The 21,533-nt window shown below is 41.6% G+C and overlaps 1 protein-coding gene and 1 long non-coding RNA gene across 9 annotated transcripts in view; one reads left to right on the top strand and one right to left on the bottom strand.

The window, feature by feature from the left end:
* Nucleotides 1-21,168, bottom strand: part of LOC144587650 (uncharacterized) — a 21,197-nt gene extending 29 nt beyond the window's left edge. Inside the window, exons 1-2 of the long non-coding RNA XR_013542821.1 lie at nt 1,690-21,168; nt 1-125 (exon numbers count right to left, since the gene is read on the bottom strand). The exon at nt 1-125 is cut by the window's left edge and continues 29 nt beyond it. This is a non-coding gene — a long non-coding RNA (uncharacterized LOC144587650). The remainder of the gene's footprint in view (nt 126-1,689) is intronic.
* The window catches only part of DLGAP2 (DLG associated protein 2), a 522,791-nt gene that overhangs the window by 190,921 nt on the left and 310,337 nt on the right, over nt 1-21,533 (top strand). The window lies entirely within an intron of this gene.

Genomic DNA, 21,533 nt, shown 5'->3' with positions numbered 1-21,533 from the left:
TAAGCTGAGGCTGTTTTTATTTTTATAATTGACTTCCATTCCTTTGCAAGTCAAAACGGGTCCTTTCCTCATAGAGTTTTGCTTGTGGTGATGGGAATTCAGAGGTTCCATGTGGGTAGGACAACCTAATAAAATAATAAGTACAGTTCTACGAGTCAGTGTACATATTTTGGTCTGTCACTCTGTCCACCTCATAATGGAAATGGTCAGTTGGACTATGAGAAAGCTGAAGAAGAGACAGCAAGAGATAAAGGTTAAATGACTGGAGACTCTTGAGCCAAATCCTAAGTGTACCACTTAGCCCCCTCAGTGTCCAGCCCAGAAACAAGAAAATATCTAAGAGAAGATGGGCAGCTGTGTCAACCAAACTTGCCAGAGAGCCATTGGTCATAGAGAGATCCCAGTAACTCCACGTCATTCCTGACTCATATCTTATCCCTGCCATCAACAACTTGGGGGCATTAGGCAAGTGGTTCCTTCCCAAGCCTTAACTTCCTTGCTCAAGGTTGTTGTGAGGATAGAATCAGATAATATATGGGAATCATTCTGGACACTTGAGAGCACCATGCATTTTTAAAAAAACATCTGTCCATCCATCTGAAAAAGTTGAGTTACATGATAACAGATGACGTCTGTTCATTTTTTCTTTTTTAAAAATTATTATAATTAATTATATACATTCACATATACATACTTGTATTTAATGCCCTTCTTTCCTCCCATCCTCCCATCCCCATTCCCATTCCCATGGCAAAGTCATATCAAATTCTTATAAACCTTTTCAAGGAAAATTATAAATATCTTCCAAGTATATTACAATGACAAATATTTCTATATACGTAAGGGAGTCCCTTATTATCCATTCTATTCATATAAACAATAAAAGGATGCCAGTCAGTTGCAAAAGAATCAAAGTGTTTTATCCTTTTAGTGATGTGCAATTTGGTGGTTAATTTTTCTTGCAGTGCTACCTGCCATACTCTCGAGTACCATACTGCAACTGATACTCCCTGCATATTTTTCCACCCTTTTCCACCCTTTCCACCCTTTTGCTATGGTCTGTCTTGTTGCAGTCAAAAGATGGCCTATTAAGGTTTTGTATAAAATGCATTCATTTTCCCTCAGAAAAAAGAGTAAGAAGTGCTAATTCCGGAGATTTATTAATTGACTGGTTTTTAATTTTATTTATTTCATTAAACACCTCTTCCCAAAATTGGTCTACTTTTTTTGCTACACCACCAAATGTGTTGAAAGGATCCCTTACACTTCCACCCTCTCCAACACATTTGTGAAATTGCAGGGTTAATATGTGAGAGCCAATACCATTTTGGAGTATTTTCAATGCAATCTCCCTGGCTGTAACAGAGATGCCTTTATATGGGAATTTTGTAAACATTCTGGACCATTTCTCTTAATCGATTTTAATATTCCAATCATGTTCCCATACCTCTTTCAACCCCATTGATGATCGTTGATCTACCTCAATCAGCAACGCATAAAGTGTTGATACTGCTCCTTTATTTGTTTCATAGAAAGAGGAGAAGATTTTCAAAGGGGGTGAGGCACCTTGTGGCCTGTTTCATAATGTTGGCCTGTCTACATAAAATTACTTATTTGAGACATTAAAATTACACAAGGTTGTGTGCAAGAACAATCATTTTCAGGAGAGAAAAACCCCAGACTACATACAGTTGTGTTCAAGGGCAAATCCCAGAAGCAACTTCATCTGGACTATTTCAGTATAATGTCCAATCTCCTGTAGAAGATAACTAAGGGAAAAAAGAAACAAAGAAAAGGAGGAAGAGTAGGGGTATCAGACTTCTAATTGGCTTCTTTTAAAACAATCAGACAGCATGTAACCAAAACAATGAATTCACAGCATCATCATGCAACCACCATATGTAGCTATATGATATCACAAGCCAACACAGAATGAGACCAGTGATCATTGCAGTAAATGGGTATCAGTTAATTGCATCCCTTATTCATAGACTCCCCAGTTCCTTTATTAAAAAACATTTTTAACAGGACTGAAAGTGTATAAGAAAAAAAAGACATCTTAAAACAGTGCTAGAGAAGAAAGGCTTTGATATTGTCCTAGAAGATTACATCTCCATGTTAATTTTTTTTCTCAGGCTGAAAACAAGAAGGTTCTGGGGTCTTGTCTCAGTAATATTGTCAATTTTAATTATTTAATGATTTTCAAAGTGCTTTTTGAGATTAAAGGATCCTCATATCATGGGTATAAAGCCATCTTCTGTATTATTCATTTATTATCAAATGTGGTAGGGGAAATGAAGAAACAGTGTTTTGGTTACTTTACAAAACAGTGACTGAAATCCCATCCCTAAGGTGCCACAATATTTTGTTCTTTATTTTTTATTTTGCTTTTGCCTGAAATCCTGATGTACAGTTGTGCAAATGCCGTAAATTTTAGATGGAAACTGCTGTAGGTTAAGAAATATCCACAGGCATTATCTGCTGTATGCTGAGTCATGCAATTCAGTCTGCAACAGATCATCATGTCTATAGAGATTTCATAACTTAGAGCAGTTCCCTTCAAAGAGTTACTCTGTTTGTGTAACTGTGCAACAGGATTTTAGCCAATAAGCTGTAATTTTGGTGCCAATGTTAGCTTCACTTTAATGCACAGAATTTGAATTTTTTTTAAAAAAACATACTTCTGAAGTTTTTCAAAAGCAGGAATGTTTATAGCCAACTAATTTCATATGGTCTGTGGAATATGTTGGTAGCTTTTGAGAACACAGCTGTGCCAGAGGTCCGTCTGTGACCTGGTCCTTCTCTGGCACAGAATGGACTGGCAGAATCGTGAGGGGGTCACATGGGTTGGAGCATTTACGAGCACACATGGAGATGCCATTTTCAATACAACCTCAACATAGAGGGAAATAAACATTCTAGCAGCTTTGATTAACAATAAAGTTTTTATAGTAAAAATGGGACCCTCCATTTATACATTTAATTTTTCCACTCCGTACTATTTGGTAAAGAAATTAGGCCAAACTCTTCACAGTTGTTATATCCAAATTATCCAGATTAGTCTGCAAAAAATTATTTTGACGGCAGTGATTACGATTAATAACAAGAACCCTGGAATCCTCCCATTTTAATTTTAAAATTAATAACCCTTGTTTGATGACAAGCAGTGTCTATGATGAGTGACTGCTGAGGGTGTAGCCTCTGGCTTTTCTATCATCTGAGACTGTGTGTTCATAGCCCTGAGGAGAGAGAGTGCTAATTAATGATGAATGTGAAATTATTTAATGTGCATTTCAAATCCCTCCCTCTTTTGTGGTCTCTAATTACCTTCAGTAGCTGCCACTTTTGTAGGTTGAGGCAGTCATGGGCCTGCCCTTGTGGGCAAGCAGAAGTCATCCAGAAAAAGATGTTACAGGAGTCACACAACCAGATGGTCCTTTTTCTCCAGATGAACTTTGTAAAGGATCAGAAAGCAGCTTTCAGTTATTAGATATAGGTGTGATTTGGTGGCTAGAACAGTCAGCCTGAATTAGGGAGATCTAGACTCAAATCTCCACTCATCCCACTCACCCATTGAGCAACCTAGGCCCAGCCTAGGTTTTCTCCCATTCTAAGTTACCACATACTGTAGGTTTCTGGGGTAGATGGAACTGGGCATGACACCATTTACAGTATGTGATACTGAATTCCTGGATGGAAAGAAAATATTTAAGTCTGGAAAATACTTAGATTGGTTTTATATTTTGTGTTTCTCTTATATTTTCTTCTTTACCCAGTCTGCACATCACAAAATGGTGAATTATAGGATGTGAGTGAAATGTTCTCCAGATGGAACAGTAAAGCCGCAGTGATGTTGATGGGTGTTCACAAATTAGGGTTCTTCTCACAGGTGTATTCTAAGGGAAAGACAGGATGCATCATACGAGTCCTTTTGAAACATGTAAGGTGGCCTTTCCTTTCTTTTCCTTTCCTTCCCTTCCTTTGCTCAGAAAACCAATAGGGCTTAACAACTCCATAAAACTGATCACATGGGAATTCCATTATTTAAGTGCCTAGGCTTTTAACAATGGGTAGGAGAGTCAGTCAGTCCTTGGAACCACGTCTCTCCAGGAATTTGTTATCATTATCAACATTACACTCCTTATACACTTGTTTTAAAATTGGTTCATTATTTCAGGTGCAGACCGCCATCAGGGCTGCTGTGATTCAGGGCTGCTACATTTAAATCATGACATCTAACCACTGCAACACTCCCCATCTGGACTTTTTATCCACACAATGGACCTGTGGTGCGATGTCCAGATGCCAGGGCATGCTGGCAAGATATGGTGGTCAAAGAGCATGATCAGAATCTTCTAGGCTTTCCACCACCAGCCATACCTTATGGTATAGATAGCAAAGCCTGGTTTCTAGTTTGTAGCTTCTCTAAAGACCAAGTGCAAGCCTTCTCACAAGCTCAAACAGTAACGTTGATATGTTACTGTATGCAGGTGCCTCTTCTCCTTCTGCTGCCACATGCCAGCAAAGAACAGGGGATAGTGTAGACAGAGCCCTTGCTGCTGCACAACACATTCCCATTCTCTTGTAATGTCTGGCTCTAAGAGTGGGGGTGGAGGTCCACAGAGCCAAGACATTTTTGGAGATGTCATCAAGAAACCTGCCTTTTCTAGAGGCTCCCATCCACAGTGCCTTGGCCTGAGGATCCATTCCGAGATAGCCAGTTTAAATTGTTGGCTGAGAAGCCGCAGGACTAGGGAGGCGGCATGGGTTCTGGCCATGGGCGGCAGTGGCAGCTGTTTGACTTTCCCCAGTGCTCCTCACCCTGAGTTGACAACCTCAACTCAGCTCATGAGCACCAGCCCTGCTAATGGACAAACTCGGAAAGATGCCATCTTTGGAGAAGGTGATAAAACATGCCTGCAGAGGCACATTCCTGGAAGGCTGCTGTGTCCGTGCAGTCGGTTTTTCCAATGAAGCATGCGATCACCTCCTGTTAACCAGTCCCCAAACAAGAGCAAGCTAATCTGTCATTTGGGGGCTGCAGAGATTTTGCGCCTAGAATGAGCAAATATCTTTTGGTCGTCTGTTCTCTTTGAAGAAGAAACTAGTCAATGTCAAGATCGTTCTATCCATGTTGACTAACTCTGCTTGGTGTTACACAATATAAGAGACAATGGTTGTTCTACTGAAAAACAATTGAGTATTTACATTTGGTTTTAGAATTTCCTCCCTTTTCCTACAAGGAGACTTGAGAAAGGGAGTGAAGAACAGCTGTTCTTTGATGTGACCTGCTGAACCACTGTTTCTCAAGTCTCCTCAGTGGTTTCTCACTTATGATGAGAGCGGTGTCCCTTCATTACAGCTCCCAGGAAAGGACAGAGTCAAGAGTTTCCCCACTAAGTTAAATACGCATCTGCTTCAGAGCAGCAGAAGGGAAGAGTCCTAAAACCCATCTAGGCAGGCCAGAAAGTGACCTCTGTGGTTGCTTGCTTGTTTACAAGCATGGTAGTCCCTTCATTAAGTAAGCAGAAATCCAGGCAAAGGGCTAAGGATGCCTCCTGAAAAGTACAAATGGAAGGAATGAATATTTTGGAATAAACCCAGTGTCAGCTTCACGCAAAATGAGGACAAAGTAGCCAACACAAGGCATACTGGTTGGTACAATGCGCTATGCACAAAAATGTTTCAAACTGGGTCAGTTCACAAGGCTTTTTGACTTTGGCTGTAAAAAAGCAATGTAGAAGATCTATTGCTTAGAAAGGCCGGAGAAGGATTAATAGAAAATAGTTTATTCATAATTTTAAAATAGCTGTTAGCAAGTTAACCATTAGCGAGCCCAAAACACAGAGCATTGTTAAACTGGGGGGAAGGGAACCATATTTGAATCATATTTATCGTGTTTTAAATCAATTTTTTACAATGTGACTACATGTCACACATGGAAGTGCAAATATTTTTGACAGGGAATTGTGTTGTTTTGATAGGAAGCGATGTATATTACTCTTCTGCCAAAGGGTCATTTATTTTAATTCAAATGTCAGATCAATTTATTTTGAATTGTTTTGACATGTGTTAAGACCTGTGCTCTCTCTCTCTCTCTCTCTCTCTCTCTCTCTCTCTCTCTCTGTGTGTGTGTGTGTGTGTGTGTGTGTGTGTGTCCATCCCTTCTTCGCAGGCCCCCTCCCCTCCCCTTCACAAGCCTAATCAGTTTCAGCGATTTGTCAGGATGAAATATATAAAATTTAAACTGGCAGCCATCATTAGGGGTAAAGTTCTCCCTCACAAGTCTCACTTCCCTCTGTTTTTGTTTGTTTGTGGTTTGTGTGTGTGTGTGTGTGTGTGTGTGTGTGTGTGTGTGTGTGTGTGTGTGTGTGCATGCGCTCATTTCCTGCAAGAAGCCTCTTTAGCAATATGATAGTGGAGAAGGGAAAAAATGTCCCCACATGCAAATGTAGAAGCTGCTCTCTTGCCTTCCTTCTTACCAGTGCTGGCTGCTGTTCCTTCACTCCTGCGCACATGTGTATCTCCCATGAGAAGCCATAACAATATGCCAGTTGAAATAAATTTTATTTTTTTAAAAATAAAAAATTAACACTGCAGCAAAGAGCGGCCAGTGTGAGGGCAGGTAGAAGGGAGCAGGATAAGGCCTCCGTTGCAATGATTTTAAAAGCCCATGTAGCCTCCTCAACCAATATACAACATAGCTTAAAATGGATTAAAGGTTTTCACATAGAATTTGGGCACACATCAACCCGAATACTGTGTGACTACCCCATGAATTTAAGCCAATTTCAAAAGCCCCGATCCAGGCACTGATTCATTTTCATAGTGTAACCACACTCACTTATGTTTATGTTGGAAAAGGCAACTCTTTAACAATTAAGTTGATGCTATTTAAGTTTGTTAGATGACTACAATAAAAGCTTATTAGAAAAAAAATTTAAAAAGTCACATCCACCAATTATATCAGAGGTATCCATATTGTAATAGGGTGCATGGATTGTTATTTCTTATTTCCTATAAATGTTGGTTGTTATATTTTGTCTTATATGTTGTTTTTAAATTGTATATACTACTGTGTTTCCCCGAAAATAAGACAGAGTCTTATATTAATTTTTCCTCCAAAAATGCATTAGGGCTTATTTTCAGGGGATCTTTAAATTTTTTATGTACACCAATCTGCATTTATTCAGATACAGTCATGTCATCTTCTTCTGGTTGCTGCACAATGGTGGAGGGCAGGGTTTCACTTAACTGGGGCTTATTTTTGGGGTAGGGCTTTTATTACGAGCATCCTGAAAAATCCTACTAGGGCTTATTTTCAGGTTAGGGCTTATTTTCGGGGAAACAGGGTGTGTATATTGTAGACCCCCTTCCAACTCCACTATTCTATGACTATATATATTATGTTGCAAACAAATCAAATGTTCCGATACTTAGAGTGTTTTTACTAGAAGATGGCTACTTCAATAGTATTACCTCAGCCACTTACTAGATCTTCTTTTGTACACATGGCGGGGCATAAACTGCATGCACATAAGTGCTGCATTGATTGAAAATTTGTCCTATATTCAAGTAGCCCCATTTTACTTAATTATTCCTTGATCATCTTATTTACTTCTTACTTCAAAATCTATTCAGTGACTTCCAGATGGTCCAGCTAGAGTCTTGTCCTAGTGAGAGACACTCTTCAGCATTCATCCATTCAGCAAAATGAGTAGTTTTTGTTCTCCATAGGTTTAGCCTAGTCTCTTTTGATTCAATATGTAGATCTTGAGATATGTGTAGAAAACTTTCCGTCTATTTTAACTGCTGTCTAGGGGGTTGTTGGCCATGAAGTGGATGCATTTGGTGCTGTGTTACCTCCCCCTCCGCCATTATTTGCTAGGACTTCTCAATGTACTTCTGGAGAGGCAAAGCCAACCAAATAACAGATTTTTTTTTAACGGGTGTAGGTTTCAGGCAGTCAGAAATAATCCTGCATAACAGCGACATAAACTTGTTTGGCCTGTGCTGATTTATACCATACTGCACTAGCATATTCTGCTATGGAGTAGCACAAGGACGAAGCTATTGTTCTTTTTGTTTGTGAGTGTGCACCCCAGTCTGACCCAGCCAGTGATACGTATGTTATTTCTGGAGGAAACCTTCTCTTTGGTGTTTAAGACAATGCCTTTTTTGGTAGGTCAGCGTAGTGCAGTGTTCCAAAATCTTGCCTTCCCAGTTAACTCAGAGCCTCCTCTCTGCTCCTCTGTTCTTTAACTGGAAAGCACACACCTGTGTTTTTAAAGGGTTTGGCGTTTCAGCCAGTTGTTTTTATAATATAAGGAAAGATCTTCTAATGTGGAGGTCGGCTGGTAGTCGATGGCCTCAAGGGTTTCCGCCTGGACTGTCAAGGCAAGATCGTCAGAACAGATGAAACTCCTGGAATATGGGAATGTTGGTTGATCATTTGTGCAAATGTTAAAAAGTAATGCTGCTAGGATGCTAGCCTGTGGGAGACCATTCCTTTGATTTCTCCAGTGACTGTGCCTCCCTTGAAATTCAACAAAGAATCTTTAGTTTTGAAGAACGGCAATTATTTCTGTTAGTCCGCGGTATTTAGTAAGGAGATGGAGCTTTTTGAGCAGCACTTGATGCTGGACAGTGTTGTATGCTGCTTTAAGGTCAACAAGTGCTGCTCCAGTTATTTTATGTACGGTTTATATCAAAACCATCTTCTATGTGCTGGGTTGGATTTAAGATTTGAACCATATAGCTTTTACAGGTTTAGAGCCTGTCTGTTCTGGAGTTAGATATATAATATAATTCATTCAAACACTGTGTTTAAGTGGCATAGCAGGGAGCTTGGTCTGTAACTTTTGGAGTTTGATGGTTCTTTGCTGGTTTCAGGCTAATTTCACCCAGGAAACAAATAAGTGAAGGAGCTGTTCCTTGGTGTTTTGCCCAAAATGTTTAACTTGCTCGATGTCATTGAGTCCCGCCACTTTGCCATTCCTACATCTTCTTATGGCTCCCTCTACCTCTGCCAGTATGAAGGCTGTAGAAAGTTCATTGAGTTCACTCTGAATATGTTAGATCAGACCTGGGCCAAGTGCGGCCCGAGGGCCACATACAGCCCGCGAGCCGCTCCTGTCCAGCCCGCCGGACATCAAAACCATTTATAGCTTTTTGTCTAAAGTTGATCTTTAACATCCCGCAAAAAAACCTCTTTAGTATTTCTGAAGATTAACAAGCTTAAAATAAAAACAATCATAACATCACTGTTTCATTTTATTTTTAAGTAAAGTTGTTTTGGCCCCCGAACGCAGTTCAGATTTTTCATGAGGCCCCCCTATAAAAATTAATTGCCCGCCCCTGTGTTAGATAGCGCCCTCTCTCATGCTCAGGTTACCCTCTCTAAAGCATTCCTGCCTGCGTCTTTGCCTTTGTATGTTTGTATGTGTGAATGGCTGCCTTCCTCTGTGTGTGTTTATATGAGGATGCCTGTGTGTGCATGGATGCCTAATTATGCCCTGGCTCTGCCTACCCTTTTTTGCTGTGCCCTCTCATCCTGTCAGCAGCAATGGTTACCTGCTGCCTCATGTCACCCCTCTCCTTGTTTTGAGCTCTGGAGTGAAGGAAACAATGACATAAATTTATGAGGGGATGGGGGAAACCCACTTCCATCTAACCCTCCCAAATCCTTCTCTTGCTTTCCCTCCCCCTTCTCATATAATCTCATTTCCTTACCATTCTCCTTTTTAATTTAATTTACTGATTGTCAAGTGGATCCTAGCAGTAGGGGATCCAAATTCAATTTCCTGGGACAGATGAGGAGCCTCTGTAGGTTATTAAGCCCAAAAGGTCCACCATTCTGATACAAAAGAAATCCTCGCCTTCTTCCAAGACATCTTTATTACCCTTTGCTTTAAAACCTTTCAGCCTTCTTTTAGAGGGATAACTGAATGATATAGGCTACCAGGTTGGCCATCGGCATATGGACGAAGGTTCTACCTGCCATCATCAGTGATGCTTCGCAACAGAAAAAGAGTTCTTAGGATCGCAGTTACCTGGCAATGCAAACTAATGCAGATTTATTCAGAAAAAAATTCTGTTGTCTTCTTATTCCTATAAATGCAGATTTGTTTATTTATTAATGATTTGTCACCTATCTTTTCCCCAAAGTATTCTTGTAAACATATTTTTCAGCAAAAAAAATAAATAAAAAAAATTCAGGAATTATTTTGTGTATAGGGAGGGAGACTATGATGACAAGACACAAAAACTGCAACCTTACACCTACATCCCCAGGAGTAAACCCCATGAAATACTGTATAGTGGGACTTATGCCTGAGTCTGCAGGAGAAACTTAGATGGTTGAATATACTGACACATTCTGCTACATTATATGCAACCCCAGTTGATGGCTATGGTGATGCCAGCTACTTTCTAAATCGACAATTCCAGCTGCGTAAGAAGCAATTGAACGGGAAAGATTTCTTTAATTGAAAGCAATCCGGGATAATAATAGCATTTAACAGGTATATAGTGCTTTAGACAGTTCCGTACAGTAAGTTGGAGATACCTGTCGTTTGCACCTGTCAAATGAAGCCACCCACTATTTGGCAGGCAAGATTGCCACTGGAGTCTTTGACTGAATCTTCTCCTCCAAGCTCCGTTTGCATGATCGACAGAAGCAGTGCACAGGTGCTTAGAGGCTATGTGCTGCTAGGTAAAGGTAAAGGTTCCCCTTGACAATGTTTGTCCAGTCGTGTTCGACTCTAGGTGGCGGTGCTCATCCCCGTTTTCAAGCCATAGAGCCAGCGTTTGTCCGAAGACAATCTTCCGTGGTCACATGGCCAGTGCGACTTAGACACGGAACGCTGTTACCTTCCCACCAAGGTGGTCCCTATTTATCTACTCGTATTTGCATGCTTTCCAACCACTAGGTTGGCGGGAGCTGGTACAAGCGACGGGCGCTCCGTCGCGTGGATTCGATCTTACAGCTGAAGATCTACAGACCTTAGAGCACAGAGGCTTCAGCGGTTTAACCTGCAGCGCCACCACGTCCCTTTTTTAAAACATTTTTTTATTATATAAATCTATCCATACTGATTTAACATCGTGTCACCAGGGTACAGCTTATAATCATTTGTAAAACAACTACTACACACATTACACTCCTAATCTATACAACATCCTTCTAACCATTGATAGAATAAGTCCCATGTTTGATAATATTTTGTATCTTCTTTTCCTTTGATTTTCAGTGTTAGTCTGTCCATTTCGGTGCAGTCCAATATCTTTTTAATTATTTCTTGATCCGTAGGTGTTCCTTCATTTTTCCAGTACTGTGCATAAATAATCCTCGCCGCTGTTAGAATATGCAGTATTAAATATACATTTTGTCTATCAACACTTTCTGGTATTATACCTAACAGAAAGAGCTCTGGCCTAAAATCTGTATGTTTTTTATTATTATTTTAACAAGCCATGTATGTATTTTGTTCCAATTTTTTTTTGCTTTGTCACAAGTTCACCAGAGGTGATAATAGGTTCCAGTTTTTTTATGACATTTCCAACATTTACTTGACCTGTTAGAGTACATCTTAGCCAATCTATCAGAAGGTAAATGCCATCTATAAAACATTTTATATAGATTCTCTTTATAAGATGTTGCCATTGTCATCTTATAGTTTCTAGACCACAGCCCTTGCCATTTTTCTAAGTCAATATTGTACCCAAAATTTTTTGCCCTTTGAACCATCGTTTCTCTGACCTGTTCATCCTCCATTTTCCAATTTAGAAGGTATTTATATACTTTCCTAATTAGTTTATCATCTGATGTTAACATTATTTGGTCAAAAGTTGTCTGTTCTTTATAAAAACCATACATTTTTAGGTCCCGTTCATATCTTGATTGTATTTGCATTATAGACCACCACGATGCATCTAACCCCTGGTCTATAAGATCTTGTTTTGGCTTTAATCTCCTATCTTTGTCTAAAATATCTGTATAAGTCAAAATTTTTCTAACATTCAAAAGGTTGGGATGAACAAATGCTTCTATGGGTGAAACCCATCCTGGTATTTTCGCGTACATTTTCATTTTCATTTTTTCCCATATTATATACAGGGAGTTTCTAATATAATGGTTTTGAAAATACCTATGAGTTTTGGCTTTCTGATACCATAAAAAGGCATGCCAACCCAACTGTAGATCATGTCCTTCTAAATACAGAAGTCTCTTGTTTTTCAGGCTAATCCATTCTTTCAGCCTTTTTATGTGCTGCTACCTGACCCCATTCAAGTGCCAAAACACAAAAGGCAAAATCTTGTTAATGGTTTATGTGTGCGGTGCTGACATTGTGCAATTTTTCCCCCTCTGCTGCAGCCCTGTTCACATGATCAGTCACATGGTTGATCACACAACTGCTTTTAGGATCAGGGGTTCCCTACTTTCCTGGGAAAGGGCCTTCCTGAAAAGGAGAAATGCTTACGCAACTACCCTTATAGGGTTGTGTAAGCAAGCAGAACTGTGTAGCCTAAGACTCAAATGAGGAGAAGAAGGAATCATTCACAGGGCAAGCTCATAACTAGATAGCCAAGTGCAGTCTGAACTATTGAGTAGGAGTGAACATCTCTCTGTGCAATGACTGTGATAAAACAGTTTGCGTGTTCAACTTACGAGTCAGACGTTTCGTTTAAATGCTGATGCAGTTCACTCATGAATCTCCTCACTGGATGCCTATATGAAAGCTGTGACCCACAGAGTTTTGAAAGGCTAAATCCATGTCCAACCCCAACCTCCTTGCAGAAAGAAGAATATATTATGAATATCTGAAGTATCTGGACCCATTCCAGTCGGGCTTCAGGCCGCGCTATGGTACAGAGATGGCACTGGTCGCACTGTTGGATGACCTGTTGAAGGAGGCCGATGGGGGCAATATGTCCTTGTTGGTCCTCCTCGACATCTCGGCGGCCTTTGATACCGCCAACCACGGTATCCTCTTGGGGAGGCTCTCTGAGTTGGGAATTGGTGGCCAGGCCCTTGCCTGGCTCCGTTCCTTCTTGGAGGACCGTCCCCAGAGAGTTCAGATTGGGGAGAGTGTCTCGGCCCCGTGGAGTCTCAACTGTGGGGTTCCACAGGGGTCGATCATCTCTCCAATGCTGTTTAACATCTATATGAGGCCACTAGCTGGGGTCATCAGGGGGCGTGGGGCATCGTGTCACCAATATGCTGATGACACACAGCTCTACATCTCCTTTTCATCTACCTCAGTGGATGCCATCCTGTCCCTTCAGCGCTGCCTGGAGACTGTATTGGAATGGATACAGTTGAATGGGTTAAGGCTGAACCCGGACAAGACGGAGGTCTTGAGGGTGGGCGGTCCTTCCGTCAGCGGTATAGGTAACTCCCTTTCTTTTGGGGGGACGACCCTTGCTGCAAAGAGTGAGGTCCGCAGCTTGGGGGTACATCTGGACCTGGCGCTTACCATGGAAACCCAGGTGGCGTCGTGGCCCGCTCCGCCTATTTTCATCTATGGCGGATTGCCCAGCTGCGACCCTATCTTGATGGAGGGGCCCTCACTACTCTAGTCCACGCGCTCGTAATCTTGAGATTAGATCATTGTAATCCACTCTACATGGGGCTACCTTTGAGGCTGACGCAGAAACTTCAGATGGTCCAGAATGCGGCAGCCAGGCTTCTTAGTGGGGTGAGAAAACACCAACATATCTCCCCCACTCTGGCTGCTTTGCACTGGTTGCCCGTCCATTTCCGCGTTGACTTCAAAGTGTTAATGATTACATATAAAGCCCTAAACGGTTTGGGACCTCAATATCTGGCAGGTCGTCTTCTCCCACCCAGATCTACCCGAATCACCCGACATAGCCAGCAGGGACGGCTGAGGGGTCTGACGCCGAGGGAGGCCCGGAAGGAAAAAACAAGAAACTGGGCCTTCTCGGCGGTGGCCCCTCGGCTGTGGAACACCCTCCCTACCGAAATTTGGCTGGCACCCTCGCTGGGCATTTTCAAAAGCCAGTTGAAAACTTGGCTATTCAAGCAGGCCTTCCCTTCAGTCAATTAAGTGATTCTTATTTCTTATTTTTTCTTTTGATCTGTGTCATCTTGGCACTGTTTACTTTAAATTAATTAATTGTTAAAATTGTAAACTTATGATTTATATTTTATATTGCTTTGTTTTTACGTATGTAATAATTGTGTATATTTTAAATTGTTTTTATTGTATATGTTGTGAGCCACCCAGAGTAGACTTTGTCTAGATGGGCGGCATATAAATGCAATAAATAAATAAATAAATAGATCAATTACATTTGTAAAGCAAAGATTCAACAGTGGTTTGAATGAACGTATTTGCTAGTTTACTTGTTCTATAACCTATTCTCTCTATCTGTGAATAAATAATATTTTAACTTCAAACATTCATGCAATCTTACGACAACAAAAGATATTACTTTATACTTTTCCAACGAACACCCATTTAAACCTTAGTTAATTGGTTTTACTATCAGTTCTGTCGTTGGCTTGTTAATGTATATTTAACATCTTAGTATATTGAAATTATATCTCTTTTTTGGCTATTTTATCAATAAGGTTTTTAAAACTTATTTTAAGGGGTCCCACAGGGACTTTCCAGTTTGGTTGTTTATAAACTGAACACATACACACATGCATACATAAGGCAAAGGAGATGTAAAAGATACTCTCTAGTTTCTTTTTTTAAAAAGACATACACTTTGAAGGATGATGTAATAATAAAACCTTTGCTTATTTGTTTTCAAGTCTTAGTGCTTCTAATAAATACTCAAGCCAGTAGGTTTTGAGGCCATTCCTGATCTGAGAAGCAGCTACTAAGAAATGTCCACGTTACAGTAACCATACGAATGCACGCTGTTCACATTGATGCATTTTGCAATTAATATTTATATTAATTAATATTGGAATGGAGAATCTGCTTTAACTCCAGGCATTTCCCGGACTGAGAATGTACTGAAACAATACCAAGAGGAGATTTTATTTATTGCTTGGTCAACTGTGTTGTCTCCAAACAGTGTTGAGGGATTTGCAGAAAATGGCAGAATAAACAGGGTATTTTGCAAATTCCTCTGGTATTATGCATATTCCCTACGTGGGGAAACTGCATGTTTGCCAGTCAGTGTGTCAAATATGCCCTCCAACATGACCAACGGGTTATACATATTTAACAGGCTGTATTCTTTGTTCACGCTAGCCCTTCATGCTGCATGCTGTCCATAATACCTAGCAAAAGTGGAAGTGTAGCCTGGGGCTTAGAAGAAACAGTGTGAGCAGTGCTGGGGAATGCAGGGCTAACAACAGAACTTTAAAAAAAATGACACTGGAAAGCTATTTAAGTCCCCCCTTCCCCGCCAGCAATGAGGATTGTAAAACCAAGTTAACATTCACCTGGAAGGCTGGATGGGTAGACAGACAGAGCTTGCACCAGCAGTACTCCCAGGACTGGTCCTCATAAATGCTCACTTCGGAAACAGAAAAACAGGACTTCTGCTTGCAAGGTATTTCTTATGAACGGGATTAGATGAAGAGTGCCCCATGTGTAATAAAACAAGCGTTACAAGCGGCGGAAATTTATATTTTATGTCCTTTTTAGTTTTGTTGCAAATTCTGCCACTATTATTAAACTGGGTAAGTTCTTGGGAGGAGTTCAGAACTTCTCAGTCCTTCGCTTCCTGCAATTCACAAAACACAGCGCTGCTTAAAGCACTCTTGTGTCTCATCCTGCCAGGTGGTTGACAGCCTCTTCTTTTGGCAGTCAGCAAAAACCAGGAGGTTCGCTGAGTCCTGAGAGGCCTGCCCGAGCTGCCTGGCGTCCTGCCTTCGGCTCAGTGTGTCAAATGTTTTACAGCGATATCGGAAGTAGTCTTGTGACCTGCTCTTCAGTTTCTTTCTCATGCACCACAGAATTTCCTTTCAGCCGAATCCCTCGCCCTCCAAGGCAGGGACTGTTGGCACGAAGAATCCACTGACGGATTAAAGCTGTGCAGAAATGAAGTTGTGTGCTGTTTTTTCAGGGTTTTGCGGAAGATCTATAAAAGTTGCTACATAAACACACTCACATACAGTACAAAGAGCTGGTTGGAAGAGCAATACCAAAAACCCCATTTGAAGTCTTCCACAGTAGCTCCAGAAGCGCAGGAGTGGCTATGTGCACTATAGCCCTCCATAATTAGTATGTTAACATGCCAATTTTTTGTCTAATTCATTCATTTAAATACTGTTTATCTGAAGACACTTTCACATAATGATGATACAGTGTGATCTAGTGTGTCGTTACTTACAAAGGAGATTTATCTGTAATAAATACTCATGTGGAACATGTGTGTATAACACATACTCAGTAAGAAACAACATTACAAAGGGAGTGTGATAAAAAGCTGGAAACAAAGGATTACACATGGACATTCACTCTTAAATTTGTGTCATAATGGGAGAAATACCACAAAATGGTGAACATCTTCCTGACATAGGTGAACTGTGACCAGGGCAGGGGATGCCCCCCTGAAATTTTGGGGTAGATTTCCCACAGTTCTCAAGTTCCTCAGTTCTGTAGTGTGTTTGCTTAAGTCTCTCTATGACAGCCCCGTGGATTTTGCCCTCAGCGCTCTCAGTTCAATTTGAGAGCTTTCTCTCCCAGAGGATTTACACATAGAGGCTCATCACACCCGTGTACATGGAAGACAGGGGAAGATCCCAAGTTCAATGTCCCTCAAAGCCATTTAAAGTTGGCCAGGTGAACTTTCTTCCCTCCCCCCATGACAGCCAGCCAGCCACAACAGGAGAACAAGAAAAGCTGGAAAAGCTGCCAAATTCCCACCCACCCAGGATGACCTGAGCCAGTCCCATCTCTAGAAATCTTCCCAAATCGACCCGTTTCTCTCCACACTTCCCTTGCAATGGGCAGAAAGGTGGGCGGGAAGGCAGGACAGACAAATCGGGCTTGTCTCTCCCTTCCCACCCAGGTGCAAGGCAGCGCTTCACCAGGCAAGGATGGGGACCTGACAGACCCTTTCCTTCCACCCAATCCACACTCGGTGCTCCCCTAAGGGAGGAAGGCAAGACGTGGCAGGCAGAAAGAGCTGGATTGTCTGGATCCACTGCCAGCACTGCGGCTGTAGCCACCTTCACAGGTTTGGCTTGCTCCAGTGCCCCTCTACTGCCCCCTTTCTGTTCCACCACCCCCACACCGCCCCTTTTCGTTCTACCGCCCCTCTGAAAAATGAAAACGCCCCCTGGGGAGCATTATTGCCCACGTTAAGAACCACGGCCCTTGATGAATAATGAATTGAAACAAAATGCCTTTTTTCTGATTCATGCCCATCTCTAACCAGTGGTCAAGAGAGCCACTGGAGAAGGAGAAAATCTTATGTACTTGTGTGTGAGAGAGGTCACTTTAAGGCCTGGGCACCCATCTCCACCCTTTTTGAGCTGGTGGGAGGACTCCCTGCCTCTACAAGATAGTGTTTAAAAGTCTGTTACTCTTTTACTAGGTAAATGAAGCAAAAAGCTGAAACATCTGCAGGATAATAGAGAGATAGAGATGAATCTGAGGGCAAGGAAGGGGAAGAGATAGGTTCAGTACTCTCTGCTTTCTTCTGCCTTTTTCCACACCAAATGCCTATCTTTGGAGGTGTCAAGAAGCAATTGGGCCAGTCTTATATGTGAAGGTAATGTGGTGTGAAGTTTGGTCCTCTAGGTTTTCCTCAGGAGGTAAAGGTATGGAGACATTTCTTCAGAGTGTACGCTGATAAATGTCTGCACATTTTAAAGCACCCGGTGTGAGGTAGATGTATGGCAGGATGCTATGTGGAAAAATCAAAATGTTCCTCTAGCTCTGTTTTGAGTCTGTTGCTCAGTATTTCTAGGAAGTTAGCTTTTCCCCAAAACGTGTGATGATCCTCAGCCATTGCTGATGTTTTCGTACACATGTTCCAGAAGCTGCTTTAGAGCGTACAGATGAACCACCCCACTCCCCACCCTTCTGCTTCCTTTCAGAAGGTCTTTCTTGGGCTATTTCAAGTGAGCCGGACTGACATTGTCCTAGCTTTAGGCCAGGACTTTACTAGTTTGAAAAAAGTGGGCAATAGAAAAGAAACACCAAGTGGACTTTGATCTTCATTTTCCTAGTTCTGAAGACACTTTGCATTAAATAACCACACAGTAGCTGTTAAAATTTCCCAAATCATTTAACTAACTGGCAAGGAAGTAGGAGTTTATAACTGCTGTTCAATAAATACTGCATTTTAATCTCCAGGTGTACATTATATGCCTTTTCCGTTATTATTTATTGATGTGTATTTGGCATTTATCACTGTGATGGGTAGGCCAGGCTCACCACCCAGCAGAGCCTTGGTGTTAGTGCCAGTGGTAAGCTTGCCACCTGGAGAGACTCTCACAGGTCCACTGCAGAATGTGGCCCCATTGTAGTTCCCACTTCTGTCAAGAGCTGGTGAATCACAGAGAAAGCTCTGGCATGAGGAAACTACAGAAGGCCTAACCACCATGGGGAAGGTGTTTTCGGGAGTGCAGAAAGGTTGTGGAGGCATGGTTCAAAGGAAGGGATAGTGTGTTTAAAAGGTATTCCAGGCTGCATCAAAGAAGGGGTTGCAGAGTGTGAGGGGAGGAAGAGAAGACCAGGAAAGAAAAGGCTGGAGGGTTCCCCAAACCTGAGCAGATCACCAGGGAAGAGGAGCTCCGAACCTTGGATGACTAGAGGAACCCACCCCACAGATCTTTCTAAGTCCTACTTGAGGTGAACAAGGAACTCAGGAGCGCAGAGGAAAGGGACAGCTCCCAGCTGGGAACCCCAAGCTATGAGTCTCCGGGTCCAGTGTGGCACTTCTCTTCCCAGAACACCTGGCTAGCTGAGGCCAGAGGTAAGGCAGAGGCCGAGATCATTCACACCACTTAGTTGCCTGAGAGGAACAGAAGGTGGAGACTGCTGAGAAGGCCTTGCAGTTTTTCAGGCTGCAACCTGTAGGGAGTGTTTCTCTTTCGACTGCTCATTGAGGCTGATGCTCCCACATCAGGGAAAGCAAGTGCGCAGGTTTTCCCCAGTACCCATCTGTACTTCCCGAAGACTTCATCCTGGAGTGACAACTTACCTTGACCAAATAAATATGCTTGGCATCTACAACCAAGCTTTCTGGGCATTCGGTGCAATTTATGTGAGTAGCTGTTCTGTCTGGACGTGGTTTTCCTGAAAAGGAAATACCTCTGTGTTCAGCAAAGCGTACTCACAAGCAACTGTGTACAGGATGACAGTCACATTCCTCCAAACTTTGTTCACCCTTTTACCTGACCCAGCATTATTGTCATTTTTCACATTCCTTTCCTGCAAACAATAGGCACTTTTTTCTGTCTTCATGACTTGTGTGTGCTTTTTCTTCAGCTCACGCTTCCTCTTTCTTATTTTCACCTTAGTTTCTTCCCCTCAAGGTTCGTGTTATCTTACAACGCTCCATGATGGTCTAGAAACTTGTCAGGAAGCCTTGCTCTGTACTAAAGCTATATCAAAGATGATGTTTTGTTGTGATTAATAGAGCCTTGAGGGATACCATTAAGCCCTCATAATTTTTTCTTTTGGCACAGACCTGCCACATTTATTTTTCAGCTGGAGGTGCTGTGTTCTAGTAAGGGAGGTGCCACATTTAACAGAAAATATAGTGTGGGGGGGGGAAGGGGAAATGACACAGATATGTAAGGAAGGAATGAAAATTGAACATAATTTATAATGCAATCAGAGTTTATGGCCATGACACATAGTTGTATTTAGATACAAACACTGAAGCAAAATCCTGCAAATGACTAATGGCCTCTGAACACTGCTCTAAATTACACTGTGGCTCCCAGCTGTACTCAGTGCCATGATAATATATACATACTTTATTTCTCTTTAAATGGCAGAAAATGGACTGTAAATTCCATTTCACTGACACCACCAAAGCAATATGCAGACAAATAATGACAGAGAAATATTCTGTAGTAACCTTTCATTGACATAAATGGAAAGAAATGCAGCATTTAGAACAAATTTTCAAAGTTCAGATTTGGTGGCTTCATTTTAACTTTGTAGCTGTTCTGTAAAAAGTACAGCACTTCTGTAATGGATAATGTGCCATCTGATGACCTAGCCAAAGTTTACTAGCAGCCGAGTGTGATAGGAAGGAAGGAAGGAAGGAAGGAAGGAAGGAAGGAAGGAAGGAAGGAAGGAAGGAAGGAAGGAAGGAAGGAAGGAAGGAAGGAAGGAAGGAGTCTGTGCGACTCTCTTCCTTAGGACCGGCCCTGCTATTAGTCCACTGCAGAGTGGTGCTGGTGACTGAGCCAGAGGCTCTAGCAGCCTCTTCCACCTGTTGGAATCTAAGCTGTGTCTGCTGGGCAGGATGTCCTGTGTTCCTGTGACTCTGCTTTCAGTTCTTTTGTTTATGCTTTTCTTTTCCAACAGTCATTGCAAAGAACTAAAGAAGGTTACTGTAGCGTTCTCCATTTATTAGATCTATGGTTCTTGTTGTATTATGTAATGGTTTATGAATATTCATATTGCTGTGAGGCGGAGCCGAGAGAGATGCTATAAGAGGGGGAGTCAGAGGGCAGGTTAAGTGAGTTTAAGTTAGTAAGAGAAATGTAACGCAGGAGAGAAAAGCCAGACTGAGTAATAGTGTGTGTAGTTTGGGAAATTTAGGCGTGATTAGCTACTGAAGATATTTATGAATCTCTGTAATCAATAAACCAAAGTTTTATTTTAAAGAACTTGAAGTGTGGACCTGAATCTTTCTGAAGTAAATGGTGATTTAAAGATCACCTGGTGGCAGCAAGTGTAAAAGGAGAGAGTGTTTTTGTCTTCGTGTAGGGGCACGAAGGTGGACGCCGCAGTTACAGTAACACATGGGGTGCAGAGGGATGAGTGCTCTATCACTTTAGCTGGGTCAAACAGAACACCCCACACACACCCGAAGACATACAAACAGCAAAGCCACAACACCATCATAAAAGGAAAATAAAAAGGGGAAGCAAAAGAATTATGGTCAGAAAGTGGCAGGAGAAAAGGGAAATTTGTTGCTGGTCATCATCCTTTGTAATCAAAGTACTGTACTACATTAATAGCAGCATGTACAGTAAGTTGGAACTGCCCACAGGAACTTGATACATAGCCTTGAAGAAGATGGTTTATCTGCAAAAGCTTACTGTTTGTTTTTTGTTTTCTGTTGTTTTGTTTTATATTCTTAATGGTCAATTAAAAGTATCACCTGTTCCCATATTTATATTGTTTCAATGACCATGTGGCCTTGTCCTGATTTTTCCTGAACTGTAAGATACCACAGAATGGCCAATCAGGACATCAACTAAAACCACGTTCCTGGGCATTCTTAACCATTCTAACCAAAAAGAAGTTCTTCGAATTAAAAAAACAAACACAAAAACAAAAACAAAAACCCAGAGAAGGGGGGCAGGGGCAGATTGCCTGACCTCTGTTTTAAGAGATGGGCCATAA

Source organism: Pogona vitticeps, chromosome 1, assembly GCF_051106095.1.
Source record: "Pogona vitticeps strain Pit_001003342236 chromosome 1, PviZW2.1, whole genome shotgun sequence".
Lineage (NCBI taxonomy): Eukaryota > Metazoa > Chordata > Lepidosauria > Squamata > Agamidae > Pogona > Pogona vitticeps.
Note: the sequence above shows the minus strand (reverse complement) of the source record. Positions and strands in the feature narration are given on the sequence as shown.